We start from the raw sequence: 18650 nt of genomic DNA on the forward strand, positions 1-18650 counted from the left end.
CACAAGAGATGCAGAACTACCTCAAGATTGGATTAAATCAGCAAAGCGTGCAGGGAAGTAAATCGTAATATGTGAATAAATTGGTGGTGAAAGTGGGATTGAGCAAAAAGAAAAGCCAGACACAGACAAAATATACTGTGGATGGAGGAAGAGTTTTGTACATTAACAAAAGCTCCTTCTAGCCATTCTGCGATCAGATTCTCCCTGAGTCTCTTCAGTGTTGATGAGGTGGAATCAGATAAAGCACAGACCTCACATGAAAGACACAACATCTTTCCTCTGCTCTCGGAAAGCGTGCGGCCAATTGTGTATGACAAATTGAGAGCATTTTGCTATGGCCTTTGCCAAGCTTGTGCAAAATTAGTTTCTCCTGTCTCCCTGTCGTGGACACCCAAGTCTTCCATTTCCTGCATGCCTTGCAAACACAAAAGGACAGTAGTGACATTTATTGGGCCTGGGTTTATTTGTATTCCGTCTCTTCCTTCACTACATATCTGCTTTTATAGGCTTACTCAAGCGAAACATTAAAAAAGCTCATTCTTTATTAATCCTCACAATGACAATTCAAAGCTTCCGACACACTGACTTGCCTTTTCTATTTTAAGAAATCAGGTTATTGGTATTATTTTTTAAACATCCCTTGGTTGTTGGCGTATGGAAAGTAATGCACCATTCAGGCTTTTCATTTTTGTTAAACAGGACAAATAGGTAGAATTACTGTTCACAAAGAGTTGATGTAAGTATTTTCCACATGAAATCTTTGATAACCTTGCTACTTATAATGTTGCATAAGTGTCTGCACTTAGCTGCTGAGTGACTTGACCTTGTTATCTCGCCACTCATCTTGTTTGCCTCATGTTTATACAAATTCATCAACATGGAATTCATTAACAGCAGGCGGACCAAGGCTAGAGTTTTTGCCCATTTTTAGCAGCATTTTATTTAAAGACAAAGAGCATGCCCCAACGCTAATTCAGTCACGTTGCATTGTTGCAGCTGCCCTTGGCTCAGTTTTACAGTTCAACATCTGTGCCTGCCCTGAGGAGTGATAACCAGACGTGGCAGCAGATATCACAGCACTGATGGGCTACGGGGCAAAACCAGCTGAGCTGTCGGACATGCATTTGATTAGACGTGAGGCCACATTCAGAACACATACAACTGATGTGTCTTAATTCTAATATCGTCCCACATTAATAGTCCCTTTGGCCTGTTTCTCACACATGTACATGGACGTACATGTATATATATATATATAATATATACTACACATTAAATATACCTATTTTTGTGCACAATCAACACAGTTCACATTTGAGTTTAAAAACATCATGTGTGTGGTTGGGGTTTTTGTTGGGTTTGTTTTCCCGTTTCTGCCTCCTGTGAATGTCTCAGTGTTTCCAGGTCCTGGTGCTGTGTCTGTTCCGTCCCCGGTAAGCGTCTGTGTGTTTCACTTCCGTTTTATTGTGAAGTCGGCTTGTCTGTTCTTATCTAGTCTAGCTTTATTGTTTGTCTGATTGCCCTGCCGCCCTAATGTGATTCACCTGATGTCTCACCTGTTCCTCATTACTCTATACCTTTGATTTAACCCCAGTGTTTCCTCTGCTTCTGTGGGTCATTGTTGTATTTTCAGTCTGCCTGTGCAATGTCTGCGTTGATGCCTTGATTTCCCGAGTTCCGTGTAGTCTCCTGTTTTTTTGCATTTTCCCCTGCTCCTCTGCCTGTCTGTTTGTGGATTTCGGATTTTGGATTTTCCCTCGACCTTGGTGTCTCTTGTGGATTGTTTTTTGTTAAAGACTGCAATAAAGCCTTGTTTGCCTGCTCCTGCCTCCCTCCTTCTCTCCGCATTTGGGTCCTCACCTCATCACCCCATCACAGAATGATCCAACCATAAAATGGACCCAGCAGAGAGGCGCCTGTTCGAGGCTAAAGTGGCAGAGTTTGACCAGACGGTTGCCAAACTGGTTGGCTCCAGTCCTAGTCAGCGGCCTCCCATTCTGGAGAGACTCACCTCACAGCAAGGGTGGTTAAAGGAGAGGCCGTGGGTGAGTCACTTTGTTCCTCGTCTGGAGGCAGTCAGAATAAGACTGGACGCTTTTTTACACACGGCGTCCAATGACTCGCTCCCCTGCCGGTCACATCCAGAACCTAACACCGTTGCGGTTGGAGCAGCTTTCCGACCCAGCCCCAGTACCCTGGCCGTGCCACAGACCCCCTTGGAGAGGAGCCAGGCAGTGCAGCTCTCTGTTTGAGCATTCCGATGGCTGGCTCAAACGCAAGGAGGAGATGGAAGGACGGTCCTTTGAGGGAACCCACCTGGCCATCTTTTCCGGGAACCGGGGTGGCCGCAGACGTGGAGGTGGACGTAAGGGCCCCCTTCGCCATTCTCAGCCCCCCACTCTGGAACCTGTGTGGACCAGTCCCCCGGAGCCGCCAATTACCGCCGAAGAGGCGGACCCCCAGCCGCCGGCCTCCGCCGAAGAGGCGGACCCCCAGCCGCCGGCTCCTCCCGCCGATGAGGCGGACCCCCAGCCGCCGGCTCCCGCCTACGAGGCGGACCCCCAGCCGCCGGCTCCCGCCGACGAGGCGGAACCCCAGCCGGCACCTCTTGAGACGGATGCCCAGGGAGTGTGCACTGAACAGTCCTCCCTGGGATCCGCCTCGGACCCTCAGCCGACCGGCCCCCCTGACCCAGACCGGCCGACCGGCCCCCCTGACCCAGACCGGCCGACCGGTCCCCCTGACCCAGACCGGCCGACCGGCCCCCCTGACCCAGACCGCCGACCGCCCTGACCGACCGGCCGACCGACCCAGACGGCCGCGGTCCTAGATCCAGACCGGCCGACTAGCCCCTGACCCAGACCGCCCCCCCCCACCCCACCCCCCGCCGACCGGACCCCATGCCCCAGACCGGCCGACCGCGACCCCAGACCCAGAAGGCCTACCGGCCCCTGACCCGGACCGGCTGCATGGGCCCCTAGACCCACCCGCCGACCGGCCCTGACCCAGATCCTGACCACCGGCGACTGGCCCTAAACCTGACCAGCCAACCGGTCCCTAGATCCAGACCAGCCAACCAGTTCCTAACCCAGACCAGCTGACTGGCCCCCTGACCCAGACAGTCGATTGGCCCCACTGACCCAGACAGGGACCTTCCCTAACCCAGACCACTGACCAGACCCTCCGACTCTGATCAGAGGCCCAGCATTTCTGACCCCTGGCTGGCACTCAGTGGCCTGCCCCCGGCCGACGGCAACAGTTTCTGGCCCTCAGTCGGAGGTCAGTGCCCCCGACCGCCAGCCGGTGTCTGGGCCTCTGCCCTCTTAGGACTGGCTCCCGGGGTCCCTCGGTAACGGTTCCAGGCGTCCCCGGGACTCAGTCCCCGGGCTTCTCAGGTCCTGGCTCAGTCCCAGGTCCTCAGGAACCCCAGCCCCAGTCTTTGCTCCTAGTCTAGTCTCCCTGGTCTTGTGTCTGTGCCTGTCTGTCTTTGTCCCCGTCATGTGTCTGTTCCTGTCCCCGTCTGTACCTGTTGTCTCCTGTCCCAGGCTTTCCCTGTGCCTACGTCTGTCCCCGCTTGTCTCAGTCCTGGTTGTCTCTGTTCCACTTGTCCCTGTCGTCACTGTCTCTGTCCCTGTCACCGTTCCTGTCTTTCTCCTGTCCTGCGTCCACCATCAAATTCGTTCCCACACCTGATCCGTCTGTAGTCTCGCGTCTCGTCGTCCATCTAAAACTGCCCCTGAACCGACGCCTCTGTCTCCGTGCTGTCCGTTCCGTCCGCGTCCCATTCTGCCGGTCTACGCCTGTCCGTTTCCTGGGTTTCCGTGAGCCCCCCGCGGGCTTTCCGTGAGCTCTCCGGGCTCTCCGTGGCCTCTCCGCGGCTCTCGTGAGCCTCTCCGCGGGCTCTTCCGTGAGCCCTCGCGGGTTCCGTGAGCCCCTCGCGGGTCTTCCGTGAGCCCTCGCGGGCTCTCGTGAGCCTCCGCGAGCTCTTCCGGAGCTCCTCCGCGACTCTTCGTGACCCCCTCCCGGGGGCTGCTTCGTGTCCTAGTGCGCCCCCCGGGGCTTCCTGTGCTTAGTGCGCCCCCTGTGGGTCCTCGTGCCCCTAGTGGCCCCCTAGTGGGGTTTTGTGGTATACCCGCTCGTACATTCCCTTACGCCTCCTAGTGCCTTTCCTTTGTCTTCTTTGGTCCCTGTGTTCGTGAGTCACATATTCTCTGTGTATCTCTGTACCTCTCTCCCTTCTGGTTATTTCAGTTTTTCTCCCGCTTCCCTGTGTAGTATTCCCCCGTTTGTCTCCTCGTTGTCTCCCCCGTTGTTTTACTCAATGTCTTGTTCTCCCACACACTCCCTTTCGCTGTCCCTCGCCTGTCGCTTCCTTTCTGTCCGCTATCTCGGTCGCTTTGCTTCTGTTCGTCCAGTCTGTCGGTGTGTCCTGCTCTGTCCCTTTCGCTTGTGTTTTCTGTTGTTTTGTGGGCGTCCTCTCTTTCCTTGTGTCTGTCCTGCTCTGGGTTTTGTCCCTTTTTTCTGCTTGTTGTATGGGTGGCTTCCCTGTTCTCTCCGTTTTCTCAGTCTCCATCTCGGTCTGAGTTTTTGCCCTTCTCCGTGCTGCGCTTTTTCTGCCCTTGGTCGCTTCTCTGCTCCTTTCTCTGTTCCTCTCCTCCGTTCTCTGTCTCCATCGCTCTGTCTCTTGCGGTCTGTCTGTAGTTGTTCTCTGTGTCCTGCTCTCCTCTCTCTTCTCTTTCTGTTGGTTGTCTCTCTGTTTCCCCTATCGGTTTTCTCCTCTAGTGTCTTTTCCCTTGTCTTTTTCATTCCCGGTGTGTATCTGTCTGTCTGTCGTCGTCCTGTGTCTCTTCATTCTTTGCTGTCTATCTTCTCTGTTGCTCTCTCTCCTTCTATGGGGGTCTTTGGTTCTACCGCTCTGTCTGTCTGCTCTCTTGTCTATTCTCTGTGCCCGCTCGCTCTCTCCCGTGTCCCTGCCCTTGTCCCTCTTCGGTCTTTCTCCTTGGTCCCTTGTTGCCACCTGTCTCCGACCTTTTTCTGGACTTCTTCTTGTGCCTCTGTCTGTGCTCTTTCCTCGACTGTTCTCTTCTCCTTGTTTCCTCGAGCCCTCTCTCGATCGCCTCCTTTTCATCCCATTACCTTCCATCTTTGCATTCTGTCCGTTGTCCTCTTGTCCCTTCTTCGTCTAGTCTTTTCTTGGCGTTTTGCGTTTCTCGTTTCTTGTCATCTCTTCCTTCTTGCCTTTTGTCTCCTTCTTTTCTCGTTTTAATTTCCTGCCTGTCTCCTTGTCCCTTTCGTATTGTCCCGTTGTCTTGTCTTGCCCCAGTGTCTTCTTTGTCTCCTCGATTTCTTTGCCTCTCGCCTCTTCGGCTCCTTGCCCCTCGTTCCTGCCTCCTTTTTACCTTGTCTCCAGTTTGGTTCCCTCCTTCTCGTCCCTCTCTCGCTCCTCCTTCAGTCCCTCTCTGCTCCCTCTTCAGTCCTCTCTTGCTCCCTCCTTCCAGTCGTTCCCTCCTTCCAGTCCTCTCTCAGTCCTCCTTCCAGTTCTTGCTTCTCCTCCTCGATCCCTCTCGCTTCCTGTTGGTTCTGCCTTGTTCCCTGTTCTGGTCTTCGGTCTGTGTCCCCGTACTTGAATTCCCCTACTCCTTGGTCCTGTCTCTAGTGCTCCTTGTGTTCTTGGTTCCGGTTTGTTACCTGTTCCCTGCCTTTCTTCTCTGTGCTCTCCTTGTTTCCTGCTCTGGCTCCTTTGTGCCTTTGTTTCCCTGTGCCCTTGGTCCCGTCTCTCCGCCCCTCGTCTTGTCTTATTTTCTGGCCTCCTTGCTCCTTCCTTTTTGTCCATGTGCCTCCGTTCCCTGTGCCTTTGCTCCCATGTTCTTCTGTCCCTAGTGCCTTTTGCCCCCGCTTCCCTGTGTCCTAGGTCCCCTGGCCCTCGGGCCCCTCTCTCCGTCTGTGGTTCGCCTCTCTGGGTTGTTTTGTTCGTTTTGGTTTTTTATTTGACATCTGGAATCTGTCTTTGGGGGGGTACTGTTGTGGTTTGGGGTTTTTGTTGGGTTTGTTTTCCCGTTTCTGCCTCCCTGTGAATGTCTAGTGTTTTCCAGGTCCTGTGTGCTGTGTTCTGTTCCGTCCCCCGGTAAGCGTCTGTGTGTTTCACTTCCTGTTTTATGTGAAGTCGGTCCTGTGTCTTATCTAGTCTAGCTTTACTTTGTTTTGATTGCCCTGCCCCGCCCTAATGTGATTCACCTGATGTCTCACTGTTCTATTACCTAATTACCTTGTATTTAACCCAGTGTTTCCTCTGCTTCTTGTTGGATCATTGTTGTATTTTCAGTCTGCCTGTGCCACATGTCTGCGTTGATGCCTCCTGATCTTCCCGTGAGTTTTTCCCGTGTAGGTTGTTTTTTTGCATTTTCCCTGCTCCTCTGCTGCCTAAATGAATACTACTACTGTATATATAGGATCCATCTGAGTGTGTGTGTGGTGTGTTGTGTGTGTGTGTGTGTGTGTGTGTGTGTGTGTGTGTGTGTGTGTGTGTGTGTGTGTGTGTGTGTTGGGTGTTGTGTGTGTGTGTTGTGTGGTGTGTGTGTGTGTGTGTGTGTGTGTGTGTGTGTGTGTGTGGTGTGTGTGTGTGTGTGTGTGTGTGTGTGTGTGTGTTGTGTGTTGTGTGGTGTGTGTGTGGTGTGTGTGTTGGGTGTGGTGTGTGTGGTGTGTGTGTGTGTGTGTGTGTGTGTGTGGTGTGTGTGTGTGTGTGTGTGGGTGTGTGTGTGTGGTGTGTGTGTTTGGGTGTGTGTGTGTGTGTGGTGTGTGTGTGTGTGTGTGTGTGTGTGTGTGTGTGTGTGTGTGTGTGTGTGTGTGTGTCCCTAAAAATTTGTTACAATGGTACTGGGGGAAAACGACGACAAACACACTGTAAAAAAGTTTACCATAGTTTTACAGTATCTACAGTATTTTTTTCATCTAAAATCAGTGTTGTTAGAGCTGGAATAGTGTTGGCAGCGGTGAGCCTCGTGTTGCTGTGTGACTGTGTGGTTGTATCACTGGTTGGTGACTGAAGAATTTAAGGAAATTAGGACTGAGGCTACATTTGGTCCTAAAGTGTGCTGAGGGAACACCAGGGGTGTTGCTATTACAGGGAAATCAATACTCTTTTTTTAATCTCAACTTGAGTTTAGGGAGCTGGAGTCTCTCAAAACGGCCTTTGTTTTTTTGTTTAAATATGCATGTGCTGGGCAATCAGTCAATGCTTTGTCTAATGTCGGCCTCCAAATTGATTTTTTGCAAGTTTATCAAATAGCAGCCCAATTTAATACTTGACTGTGAAGTTACTGACAGCTTCTGATGTACAAATCACAAACACTTGTCTATCATCTTTGATTATTTTGGCAAACTGTAAAAAAAGACATGGTGGCTTTTGAAAGGGTATAAATCTGCATGGGACCAAGGAGACATCATGCTGAAAGTGGGGGTACCACAAGAGAGATACAAGCTTCTAAAATAGGAACAAATTGGGACAAACATGGTGGAGTCTGGAAAGGTATGGGAGGAAGTTAAGAGAAAACACAAGAAAGAAAAAACCGAAACATTCTCTCTTTATGGACAAATAAACAAGAAGGAAGAGGACTTATGGTGTTACCTTATGGAGACAACATGGATGACATCAAAAATGAAAATGCTCTTTAAACTGATAAGAGTTCACAAACATTTGTTAGGCTGTTGTGTATGGGTACAAACACAGGGAAGGCACTGTGATAGCAACAACAGCACTTTAAAGGAAAGTTTCACAGATAAGATCACACTGTCAGTGACTCTGCTACTTTTAATGTTTCAATAATGTCCAGTAATAATTTAATACACCCAGAATGGGGGGGTAGCCACTACTTCAAGACATAATGATGGATTATGACCAAACCAGAGTGCGTGCAGAAGTGCACGATCAGCTAAACGTAAGCCAGAGGCTGGCATTTTCATAAATATGTATGGCATCTTACATATTGTTAAGAGCCCACAGTGAATTACAGATCAGCATTATCAATTCAGAAATACATAATTCGGCTGAGGTACGTTTCAAAAGCGGCTTACTTTATGAGATGCAAATGTGACAAAATAGTCTCAAAGAGCAGAAGAACCATGAGTGCCTCACTTGACTTTCAGGTGCATACAGAATGAGTTAAAGTGACATTTTGTCCCAGTAGTTTCCACCTATCAAAGTACAATTTAAAGAATCCTCCTCCGGTGAGACTCTATTACACTTTGATGAAAAACTTGCGGAGGAAAGTTTGTAAAGTCCAGGCTTGATGGGGGGCATGGGGCAAGAACTCTGAAACAATATCTGCAGCAGTCCCTCTTACAATCTCGTTTTTCGTTTTCTGAAGCAATCACGAGCCAGCAGAGCACAACTGCTCCGCAATTAAGCTGTCTGTGATTTTTAATTAAAACTAAGAGGCGTGATCCGTCTGAAATTTTGTTTGCCTTTCAGGCAACACAAGTTATCATCTTCATAATGGATATGATTATGTATGAAAAATGATCACATTTCTATACCCATTTTCAAATAACAAAGTGCAGGCAGAGAGAGACAAAATAAGTTCCCTTTTTCTTCTTCCTTGCAGTGTTCCGTCCAAACAATGTTACAATTAGGACGATAATTGTGATAGTGACATGAATTATTCAAAGGCGTTCAAAGGGTTCAACTGTACCCGGTAGGCACAATCAATCCGCTGTCTGACGCCTTCACCAAAGCAAAGTCCATTACAAGTTCTAATGCGGCTGAGTAGCTTCTGAACCAAAAGGCAATTGAACGCTGAAATCTCCGGGGACTACGCGGGAGAACTTGAGAGAGACAAATAAACAAAACCAGAACAGCAGCGAGCGCACACAGCCCTGAGGGATACATGCCTTTACTGTACAAAACTGTTAACTCTGACTTTTTATTGACAACCTGAACATCAAAACTGGAGTTGCTTTTGAGGTCTCATCACAGAATGAAAGAGTTACTGAGACAGGAGACAAAATACACACCAAAGTACAGACCCATAAATTCAGACACACCAAAGTTGTTTTCTACAGTCCCAGGCCGAAAAAAACATGCTATTAACCTTCTACGCATCTTCTTCACTTTTATATTTCGGGGCGTCTTTATTTAGATACTGTGGTGCTAATTTATGTGGAGAGGCCATTCTCAATGAGAAAATCGACTGGAGGAGCATTATGAGGAGGATGAAAACATAAAAAGAAGACATAGTGTTGTGGTTTGGGGTTTTGTTGGGGGTTATTTTCCCCGTTTGGCCTTCCCTGTGTTTTTGTCTCTGTTTTCTTCCCAGCCCTGTGTGGTTCTCTGTCTTGTGATTCCCGGTAAGTGTCTGTTTGTTCTACTTCCTGTTCTTTTGATAGTCAGCTTCCTGTCTTGTCTTGTCTTGTCTAGTCTAGCTTCACTTTGTTTGTCTGATTGTCCAGCCCCGCCCTAATGTGAGTCACCTGATGTCTCACCTGTTCCCCGTTACCTCATTACCTCCTGTATTTAACCCCAGTGTTTCCTTTGTCTCTTGTTGGATCATTCTAGTTTTGTTTGCCTGTTTGCCGTAGTCCTGTGACCTGTCAGCATTGCCAGTCCATGTGGTATGGTTGTCTTTTCTCCTGCCTTCCTGCCCGACTGTGACTGCTAGTTCCTGTTTTCCCCGTGAGTTTTTCCTCGTGACGTTTACCCTGCCTTGCCATCGCCTTCCCCCCGTTTTGGATTGTGGATTCTTGGATTTTGGTTTTGTTCCCTGTGTTTGGTTGGACTGTTAGCTGCAATAAACTCTGCTTTAGTTCTCTCCTACTGCTCTGCATTTGGGTCCTCCTTCCTGCACCATAACACATAGTTTGTGTTGTGTACCAAAAGTAAAACATACTGCCGCATCAGTAACTACTGTATTACCTTGGTTGGGAAATCCATAAGCAATCAGTGTCTGTTGGCCTCTACTATGCATTCAGTTTGAACATTTTCACTTTATTATCTAAAGACATATGTTGTTGGGGGGGTGAAACATCTAACAATAACTAGCAGAAAGCTAAAAGGCTTCTCAATTTAGGCTTTGGCAAATATGAATGTATTGTATTCAATTAGAAAAACTATTATATCTAGCACTCGCAGGGTTCACTACACTGTGACAAATTTAATGTGAAATTTACAGTAACTTAGTGGCAAAAACTGGCCAGCAAGTTACTGTGAATTATGTTTACAGTAAAAGGACCGTGATTCTATTTACAATATTTTATGTATTCATTGTAAAATACAAAACAATTAAACACAACATACATTTTACAGTAGGTGATTTCAACTGTACTACTTAGACTACTGTAATTTTATGTCAGCAAGGTTGTAATGTAAACTTTACAGCATTCTACTGTAAAAATTATATACAGTAGTGTTACGGTGAAATCTAAAGTAAATAAGTGTAGATTTAACAGCCATTATTTACAGTGCATGTGTAACAATCCAAGGCACAGGTGTCGATTTCAGTGGGGACGTTGGGTACGCGTACCTTTCAGATTTCATCATGAGTCATTTTGTACCCACCACTTGTTTTGAAAGCCTTGAGCTCAATTTAGTTAAAAAGAAAAAAAGTTCATAACACATACAATTCTTGAGCAACAGATGCCAACAAATCCACAAAGATCTTACTTCCCACAGGGAAGGCACACACACAGCCGTTCTGCTGCTGGGCTGGCCATGCTTCTTTGTTCTGGGGACTGCATGCTTTTAAGTTTTTGTTCAGAATGCCTGACGTTGATTGGATGGATGCATATTGTTGGGACTTGAGAGCAGTCAGCTCGTAGTGTGACATAGCGTTCATCCGTGCGACACATATTTTTGCTTTTTCAATCTTGGCGAAATTTGTAGTGCAGAACTTGCAGAAGTTATGTTGTGGGTAGATATGGTCAGTTGTACTGGGACTTAAATCAAAATATTAGCAAAAGGCATAGCCACACATTTGCCCACTGAACTGCAACAGTAAGCCTAAGGGAAGGCCAGGCCTGTTTTCCTTTCGTAGCTCCTCTCTCTGAGTCTGATTTCACGTCCTTTCACATTGTCAACATAGTAAATGGATAAATGGAGTAGAACATGAATACATGAAACAGAACATTTCGTCTTCATAAAAAGTTTCGGACATCATTACATTTTTGTACACATGTTTATTCATTTACATCCTTAAGCTACAGGATAGCGTCTTTCAAAACATGACCTTCGCAAAAGAGAAACAAAAACTGAATGTGTCATTGTACCCAGCACTTCTGAAAATGCACTTCCAAATGCATCTCTGTCCCCAGCACATTTCAAACCAAACTGATGCCCATGATCCAAGGATTAATAAAGGCTAAACAGCATGTTGTAGCCTACAGCAAAAGCAGTTTAGTTTGATGAAATTCTTAGGCACTACATTGCCGTCACTCTTAAAAGTCCAACACAAACCCTCTATTCCCCACAAAATGAAACTCAAACCTTATTTTATCTCTTTTTTTTTGTGTTTTTTTTACTTGATGGACAATCTGCTGCCTTTTTTTCTCCAGGTGTATTTGGTCAGCTGAAACCAACATCTTTGGGAAAACAAAAAAAGAGGGACATGCATTCGATTGGATGTGAGGCCGCATTCAGAACACACACAACTGATGTTGTCTTAGATTTAATGATCTTCCAAATCAATACTTATACCCTTTGGCCTGTTTCTCATACATGTACATATACATGAATATGGTAAGGGGGGGGGGGGGGGGGGGGGGGGGGGGGGTGCTGATGGCTGATGGCGGCACTGCTGCTTCGTTGGGTAAGAGCAGTGTAGCCGAGCAGATAGAAACGGACCGTGGAGTTAGACGGCCCAAAATTCCCCAGAAATATGCTGCTCTTAGCACAACAAGTACCCTTTTGTTGTATAACTGTATGAAATATTGTGGACATTTATGGATCTGCTTTTCTATACAAGACTGCTCTCAGTTATTGTATTCTGTAGGTGATGACCTAAGTAGTTATATAGAAATGCTCTGTGGTTTACGTTGATATGAATTTACAGTGTTATTTTATTACGACTGATTTCCTACTACAGTCACAAATCAACAACACAGTCAATGCAGTTTGCATTAGCTTATGTCAGCAAATGACTTCCATTTGCTCCAAAACACCTAAAATCGATAGACTCCGCCAAGAGGAATAACCCTATTTAAAATATTTTAATGTAAGCTTTGCCCTGGAGTTGAAACAATCAAGCAGATGTATTAGTCTGTGCAACTCTTCTGTTCCTGCCAGTTTGAATGTTCTTCCCTCTTTCCCTCAGTATTTCCTTTTAATTCTGCAGGACTTTTTTGTCTCCCTGGGCCTTTAGCGTTAGTCTGCTGCAGGCGTTTAGAAACATGTTAACAGAGAAATGAAATGCCATTCATCAGGGCTGACACCAAATCTCCAAAATGACAAGACGTCTGCTGGATCTTAGACTTTATTGGCCAGGAGATAAATGCACCGGAGGAGTAATTCAAAGTGAAAAATCAGTCCCCTGAGAAATGGATTCCCTTATTCCAGGCACCGTGAGAAATTTCTATTAGAAAGTAGAGCAGTTTTTCTTCACCACCCTAATTTACAGTTGGCAGTTAGGCGACACACTATACCTTAACTGTGCAATCCAATTGCTTGGAACCAGATTGATTTTGAAGGTAGAAAATAACAATGATAATTCCTTCACTGTTGAGGCAAGTGTTAGGTCTGCTGCTCACATCTTTCACGACAGTTTTAGACTAAATCTTTAATTAGACAACTGTTGTTCAATTTATTTTTTTACTTGAAGTTTTACTTGAAGTCACTGCTAAGTTATTACCTTGAGATAAATATACACAGGCTTAATTCTTGACTGAAAAGGGAACTCAAATAAGAAACTATATAGAAAAGTGGTAATTTATTGGTATGGAGTTGAAAGCATATAAGTAATCGCAGAAAACACTTAATGATTTTTCAAGATGCTTTTAAGCCCGAAAAACCTTTGGTGAATAAACTCAAATATTTCGTCTGAACTTTTCCTTAAGATACTTTGTTTCTTATTGAAAAATGAAAGTGAATATATTTAATTGTGGTTCAGGAAGCAATGTCGTGATGTATCATCTCTGCCTTGTCTAAATCTATTAGCAAATCCATTCTAAAATCTTACCCTGGACTTACAAGGCCCCAGGCGCAAGAGTACAGTCAGTGAACTTTTAAAGGTGCTCTAAGGGACGTTGGGTGATGTTACTTCTTGTTGACATTCAAAGTATTGTCAAACAAAACTGAGGCTAGCTCACCCCTCCCTCCTCATCATCCCGTCCCGTCATGAACGTGCATTGTAGCCTACATGCTAACGCTGCCGCAGTGATGGCTCAACCAACTCCTTCTTGTCGGTTATTGGCTGGAACGCTGGAAGACTGTTATGTTTCATGGTTCAGGTTAGAAGTTTGTTTTTGTTGCCGTTTGTGGAGCCTGACAGTGATACAAATTTTATATTAATTTCTATTTTATTTCAAACTCTATCATCACTGCATTTTTACATCAGAAACTACTTTTGAAAAGAGAAAAAGAGCTAAGTAGAAAACTATTATACCATCATAGGCAATCGTTGCATGTCAATGATGGTTCATCATGTGCAATCATGCTGTAATGCTGCTGCAGTTGTATTTACATACTGGAAGTCAAGTTTATTTGCTTTTCATTGGCAACACAGAAAGAAGATATATTTATTCTGACGGAAACATAATCACTTCCTGAAGAAGAATTGACTTGTTTCGTGTCATGAATGTCTTTTGAAAAAGTTAACCCTTAATTTGTATATCAAGAAATTGACTGGAAATTGTGGAAATTATTGTATGAAGGGAACTCTTCTGTTATTGCAGAGCAGCAGCAGTGCAGGCCTGAGTTACAGGAGCAGCCAGCTACCAACGGGCCCAAGAGCAGCCATCTACCACCGGGCCCAGGAGCAACCATCTACCACCGGGCTCAGGAGCAGCCATCTACCACCGGGCCCAGGAACAGCCAGCTAGCACCGGGCTCAGGAGCAGCCAGCTACCACCGGGCCCAGGAACATCCAGCTAGCAACGGGCTCAGGAGTAGCATGACTACCACCAGGCTACCACCAGGCCCGGGATTCAGGAGCAGCCAGATACCACCAGGCCCGGGATCCAGGAGCAGCCAGATACCACCACGCCCAGGAACTAGGAGCAGCCAGCTACCAACAGGCCTGGGATCCAGGAGCAGCCAGCAACCAACAGGCCTGGGATCCAGGAGCAACCAGCTACCACCAGGCCTAAGCAGCTCAGTGTTCCAACTGGGTTTAAGGTAACACGATGGCCACTAAAGAAATTTAAAAAAGACATAGAGGAGCTAAAAGCAGCCATGAACATGATGGGTGAGGAATTGGCAATACCAAACTCAAGAAGTTGAACATAGAACAGCAGAACAAGGTTAACACCTTGGACGCTCGAGTATCAGACATGGAGCAAGACATTCAAATGAAGGCTATCTTGATAACAGGATTGAAGATTAAGCCTCGGTCTTACGCTAATGCTCTGAACGGGGATACGCAAGTCCAGAACGCTGACCGTGTCAATGCAACTGAGTCGCAGGTAACAGCCTTCCTTCACGGGACACACATCTCCATAGAAAGTCATAATATTGAGGCATACCACATCATTCCAACAAGAAACCAAAAAGATAATCATGTTGTCATTTGACGTTTCCCAAACAGAAAGCATAAAATTGACATGCTCAGGCAGGGCGGCAAATTAAAGGGCACAAATGTTTACATCAATGAGCATCTAACTAAAAGAAATGCAAATATTGCAAAACAGGCAAGGTTCTTGAAGAGGCAAGGGAAGATTCAAGCTACTTGTACCTCCAACTGCAAGGTGTTTGTAAAAATGAATTGCTCACCAGAGCAGGCTAAAGTATGTGTATCAGGTCCATTGAGCAGCTCGACAAGTTTGGAAGTACCTAGGTCAAATTACTAAGAGTTGGATCATGTGGTTATCATGTTGTGTTTTATTCTTTGTTTTTTTTTTCATGGTTATAGTTTGAGCTCTTTGTCATGTCTGACACTATGACGAGTTGTCATTTTAGAATGTTTTGTGACACTGACCTAAGTATGATGAATTTTGATCAGAATGTTGATCCTAAAAATAACTTTTATGTTAAAATAAATAACAACTGTGACTACTACACAGAGCAACAGTTCAAAAATAATATTAAACATGACTCTGGCATATCTATCATTCACTTTAACAGCAGAAGTTTGTATGCTAATTTTCAGAGTACAAAAGAATATTTAGAACAATTCAAGAAACCCTTTAATGTTAAAGCCATATCAGAAACATGGATTAATGCCAATAGGGGCATGGATTTTGAGGTGCAGGGATACAAATTTTCCTATGTAAATAGATTAAATGGTCTTAGACCGGTGGCGCTTTTTGTTGACAAAGGGCTAATTTACAAGGTGGTCTTAAACATGTCAGTAGCCATTGAGAATATACCGGTGCACCGGTATCTCAATTTGAATTGTGTAATAAAAAATGAAGAATATCATTGTAAGTTGTCTAGGAAACCAGGATCCAATGTTGAAATATTCACAGAAATAATGGAAACAATGTTTAATAAAGTAAAACATAAAATCAACTGTATGTGGGGATTTCAACATTGACCTACTAAATCCCAACAAACACAAATCAACGGTGGAGTTTGTTGAAACAATGAATAGTTTGAGTCTTTTTCCAAGAATCACAAAACCTACCAGAATTACATGTAATGGTGCAACTCTGACTCTAATATTTTTTACAAACAATATGGAAATCAACTCTTCAAGTGGAATATTATTCAGTGACATAAGTGACCACCCACCAATCTTTGTGACTCATGACTGCAATTTCAGTGTGAAAAAGAAATGCACTGACATCAGATTTCAGAGAATAAGAACAGAATAAACTATTGCTGCATTTAGAAATGAACTAATAAAGTATAACTTGAAGGAAGAAAAGAAGGAAACTGACCTTAACAAGGCATAAGAACTATTCTTAGATATATTTTCATCTTTATATAATAAAAACTGTCTGATAAAACAATACTGTAATAAAAGAGAATATTCAGAAACACCCTGGATGTCCATGGGTATTCAAAATGCCTGTAAAAAAGAGTACCCTTTATAGAATTTCATTAAATATCGAATGCAAGATCAGAATTAAACTATAAGAAATATGAAACAAACTGACTACCATAATGAGGGTATGTAAGAAGGATTATTTTAATAAATTACAAAAAAATAGCAAAGATAATGTTTAAGGAATCAAATAAACACTATTATTATAAAAGGACTTAACAAATTTAACTATCTGGAAAACTTCCATGATAATGAGAAGATGGGGACAAATGTGAATGAAGTGGTTGAGAGATTCAACAAACACTTTGTTAATGTGTGTCCCAATCTGGCCAAAGATTTAAATTACATGGGGACAAATTACTCTGTGATGGATCATGTGAAAAATAACACATATTCATTGTTTTTGGGAACAGTAGAAGGCAGGGAAATTTAAAAAAGATTGTAAATAAATGAAATAATAAAACTACAAAAGATTGTGATGACATTGATAGTAAAAAAAAGTAATAGACAGGGTAGTATATATATATATATATATATATATATATATATATATATATATCACTACCGTTCAAAAGTTTGAGGTCACATTGAAATGTCCTTATTTTTGAAGGAAAAGCACTGTACTTTTCAATGAAGTAACTTAAACTAGTCTTAACTTTGAAGAAATACACTCTATACATTGCTAATGTGGTAAATGACATTCTACTGCAAATGGTGCAATATCTACATACAGTGGTGTGAAAAAGTGTTTGCCCCCTTCCTCATTTCCTGTTCCTTTGCATGTTTGTCACACTTAAGTGTTCGGAACATCAAACCAATTTAAACAATAGTCAAGGACACAACAAGTAAACACAAAATGCAATTTGTAAATGAAGGTGTTTTATATTAAAGGTGAAAAAAAATCCAAACCATCATGTCCCTGTGTGAAAAGTGATTGCCCCCCTTGTTAAAACATACTATAACTGTTTTGTCCACACCTGAGTTCAATTTCTCTAGCCACACCCAGGCCTGATTATTGCCAAACCTGTTCACAATCAAGGCATCACTTAATAGGATCTGCGTGACACAGTAAGGTCCACCAGAAGATCATTAAAAGCTACACTCATGCCGAGACCCAAGAAATTCAGGAAATTGAGAAAGAAGTAATTGAAGTATCATCTGGAAGTGTATAAAGCCATTTCCAAAGCTTTGGGAATCCAGCCAACCACAGTGAAGCCATTATCCACAAATGGCGAAGACATGGAACAGTGTGAACCTTCCCAGAGTGGCCGGCCGCCCAAAATACCCCAAGAGCGCAGCGACGACTCCACAAGAGGTCACAAAAGACCCACACACACGTCCAAAGAACTGCAGGCCTCACTTGCCTCAGTTAAGGTCAGCGTTCATGCCTCCACCATCAGGAAAAGACTGGGCAAAAATGGCCTGCATGCAGAGTTCCAAGGAAAAACCACTGCTGAGCTAAAAGAACATCAAAGCCGTCTCAATTTCTCCACAACACATCTTGATACCCCAAGCTTTTGGGACAACATTCTGTGGACCGATGAGACAAAAGTGGACTCTTTGGAAGTGTGTGTCCAAGTATATCTGGCGTAGAAGGAACACTGCATTTCATAAAAATAACATTATACCAACAGTAAATATTTGTGGTGAGTGTGATGGTCTGGGCGGTTTTGCTGCTTCAGGACCTGGAAGACTTGCCGTGATAAAAGGAACTATGAATTCTGCTGTCTACCAAGAGATCCTGAAGGAGAATGTCCGACCATCTGTTTGTGTACTCAAGCTAAACGAACTTGGGTTCTGCAGCAGGACAATGATCCTAAACACACCAGCAAGTCCACCACCGAATGGCTGAAGAAAACAATATGAAGACTTTGGAGGGGCCTAGCCAAAGTCCTGACCTGAATCCTATTAAATGTTGTGGTATGACCTTAAAAAGGCCGTTCATGCTCGAAAACCCTCTAATGTAACTGAATTAGGACAATTCAGCAAAGATGAGTGGGACAAAATTCCTCCAGGACGCTGTCAAAGCCTCATTGCACGTTATTGCAAACGCTGGTTGCAGTTGTTGCTGCTAAGGTGGCCCAACCAGTTATTAGGTTTAGGGGAATCACTTTTTCCCCCGGGCCATATGTTTGGATTTTTTTTCACCTTTTAATAATAAACACCTTCATTTACAAATTGCATTTTGTGTTTACTTGTGTTTGACCTTGACTATTGTTTAAATTGGTTTGATTCCCGAACACTTAAGTGTGACAACATGCAAAGGAACAGGAAATGAGGAAGGGGGCAAACACTTTTTCACACCACTGTAGTTGTAGAGGCCCATTTCCAGCAACTATCACTCCAGTTCTAATGGTACAATGTGTTTGCTCATTGGCTCAGAAGGCTAATTGATGTTAGAAAACCCTTGTGCAATCATGTTCACACATCTGAAAACATTTAGGTCGTTACGAGAACTACAAACTGACCTTCCTTTGAGCAGATTGAGTTTCTGAGCATCACATTTGTGGAGTCAATTAACCG

This window comes from Etheostoma spectabile, chromosome 5, assembly GCF_008692095.1.
Source record: "Etheostoma spectabile isolate EspeVRDwgs_2016 chromosome 5, UIUC_Espe_1.0, whole genome shotgun sequence".
In the NCBI taxonomy this organism is placed as follows: domain Eukaryota; kingdom Metazoa; phylum Chordata; class Actinopteri; order Perciformes; family Percidae; genus Etheostoma; species Etheostoma spectabile.